We start from the raw sequence: 3,033 nt of genomic DNA on the forward strand, positions 1-3,033 counted from the left end.
ATTTTAACTCAATTTATTCTCATCCATCTCTCCCCAACTCCATAGTAGCCTTAATTAAATACCAGTAGTCTTTTTTTTTTTAAGCACATTAAAGCAAGCCTGGGATTTGATTCTGTAGCCCATATCACATATTAAAGAAGAAGCAAATGACCCCTGTACGTGGATGGAGAATAAAGGCTCAGGGTTAATCACCCTGCAGTGTTCCAATTTCTATAGCATGGAGCTCAGCAGTCACAGGTCTTTTAGGTCCTTCTGGATGTCCCACAGGGTACCTGCACTTTTCTTGAGCTGAGCAACCTCATCATCCTTCAGCTTCTGGTTGATAACGCTGGTTAATCCCTGAGCATTGAGGACTTAGGGAAGGCTCAGAAAGATTTCATTCTCAATGCCATACCTCCCTGTCACCATGGTTGAGACTGGATGAATCCTGGATAGATTTTTTTTTTTTTTTTGGTGGTCAAATCAGCTATTCTTTTTTTTTTTAATTTTAATTTTTTTTTATTGGATGTTCACAACATTACAGAGCTCTTGACAAATCATATTTCATACATTAGAATCAAGTGGGTTATGAACTCCCATTTTTACCCCAAATACAGATTGCAGAATCACATCGGTTACACATCACATTTTTACATACTGCCATATTAGTGACTGTTGTATTCTGCTACCTTTCCTATCCTCTACTATCCCCCCTCCCCTCCCCTCCCATCTTCTCTCTCTACCCCATCTACTGTAATTCATTTCCCTCCATGTTTGTTATCCCATTCCCCTCATAAACTCTTATATGTAATTTTGTATAACAATGAGGGTCTCCCTCCATTTCCATATGATTTCCCTTTTTTTCTCCCTTTCCCTCCCGCCTCATGTCTCTGTTTATCCTGGATAGATTTTTAAACATGGATTCAATGAGGTCAGCCACACTTCACTCAACAGCCCAGTTGGTGTATCCTTTTAGTTTGGTGACATCATAGGCACTTTCAACCACCATTTTACATACTTCTGTCCAGTTTTCACTATCATTGTTCCCATTTCTGGATTTAGTTCCTGGAGAGAACTACCAGCCACGTTGACTCCACTCCACACAGCCACACTTGAGTCGCCATGTTCTCCCAGAATCCATTCATGGCAGCTGCTAGGATGAATGACAAGTTTCTCAGCCATAAAATAGCAAAATCTAGCAGAAGCCAGACTACACTCCCTTCTAATCACACCGTGTTGGGTAATCCACTTAGTTTCCAGGTAACATATGTAAGAATGTCCACTGGGTTGGAAATCACAATTATGATGCCATTGAGAGACTGTACTTGATGATCTGAGGAATAATGAATCTGAAGACATTGACATTTCTCTGCACCAGATTGAGACAACTGCCCCCCTCCTGCCGACGGACTCCTGCAATTACTACCACGATCTTAGAATTGGCAGTCACTGACTAAACTTTATCTGCTACAGTTTTGGGTGTTTGAAGAAATAAGCTTCATGCTGCAGATCCATCCTTTCTCCTTTGAGCTTATCTTCTAAATCATCCACCAGGGCAAGTTCATCAGCCAGAGAAATTCCCAGAATGCTGATTGCACACGCCATATCGACTTGTCCAACAGCCATTACAGTGATCTTATTGTTTGGGAACTTCTGCCTCCTCTTCTACAACTGGTGCAATGAGCTTTTCCTTAAGGGTCACCACTTCAAGCAGGCGAGAGAAGGCTCTCCAGACCACTGGAAGAGTCTTGTGAAGACAATGTCAGAAGCGCACAACTCCTAGGGCGTAGCATCTGCAGCCCAGTGGTCCTAAAACTATAGTGAAAACAGTATCACAGGGGCCTCTGGAGGAAGCAGAATGGAGTTAGAGTTCCTCCACAACCCCCTTTCCAGATACTGTTACCCTTTGGTCTGTATGGCAGTTGCCCAGAAAATCCCATTCACAAGGCTTATCTTTATTTGCTCCAACTCAGAGCTCACCCATTGCCAGCAATCACAGGGCATTTATTGAAAAGAATCAGCAAAAACTCAGGTGACAAAAACAGTTGGGGTAACCAATAAGCCAAATGAAACACTTGGAAGGAACACTTAGGGAATGAGAGGTGCTTGGGTATATTAAAAAGTTCTGAAATAAGGACTGGGGGTGTAGCTTGGTGGTAGCATGCTTTCCTAGCACGCGGGTTGGTTCCCCAGCACCACAAAGGGAAAAAATAGTTCTGATATAGTCCTAAAAATCTAAAAGGTTACATGAGTGCTTAGGATATAAGTCTATATATTCAAGAAGCTCAATAAATTCCTGATAGGATAAACTCAAAAATCCACACCAAGTTACATCAAACTGTCAAAAGTCAGAGAGGTCAGACAAGTGGGAAGACATAGTCAATATGCTTAATAAAAGATTGCCAACCAAGAATTCTGTATCCAGCAAAACTATTCTTTAAAAATGATAGAGATTCCCAGGCGCGGGGGTACATGCCTGTAATCCCAAAGGCTCAGGAGGCTGAGACATGAGGATCGCGAGTTCAAAGCTAGCCTCAGCAAAAGTGAGGCACTAAGCAACTCAGTGAGACCCTGTCTCTAAATAAAATACAAAATAGGGCTGGGGATGTGGCTTGGTGGTTGAATGCCCCTGAGTTCAATCCCCAATATCCACCCCCAAAAAAGAAGAGACCTTTGGATACAGCATATAGGAAGCTTAGAAATTGTTAACTAGTCCTAATAAATTAAAATATGAACAAACTAAAAAATCTAGACAAGTCCAAAACCTGAGGCCAGTAGGGTAAAACAGTACCTCACCCCTCAAATTAGTGAAAGACAGGTAGGTACAGAGAACCCCAACTTCCTAGAGCACAAGTCAGACACAGCAGCTGCCACTGGAAAACTTACAGGGTAGTACATGGATCAGTGGAGGCTCAGTGTGCTCAAGCTTGTTGCTTAAAAACCCCAGGGTGGGCCAGGTGCAGAGGTACACACCTGTAATCCCAGGGGCTCAGGAGGCTAAGGCAGAAGGATAGAAAGTTCAAAGGCAGCTTCAGCAAAAGTGAGGCACTAAGC

The 3,033-nt window shown here is 42.7% G+C and overlaps 1 pseudogene across 1 annotated transcript; it reads right to left on the minus strand.

Moving 5' to 3' along the window:
• Positions 1-231: 231 nt before the first annotated feature.
• On the minus strand, positions 232-1,599 carry LOC308634517 (L-lactate dehydrogenase B chain-like; annotated as a pseudogene). Its single transcript has 2 exons — positions 879-1,599; positions 232-427 (listed from the first exon to the last, which is right to left on the minus strand). The product of its transcript is annotated as an L-lactate dehydrogenase B chain-like (transcript).
• Between the last annotated feature and the right edge of the window lie 1,434 nt (positions 1,600-3,033).

Source organism: Spermophilus citellus (assembly GCF_964194105.1).
Source record: "Spermophilus citellus genome assembly, chromosome: 15".
In the NCBI taxonomy this organism is placed as follows: Eukaryota; Metazoa; Chordata; class Mammalia; order Rodentia; family Sciuridae; genus Spermophilus; species Spermophilus citellus.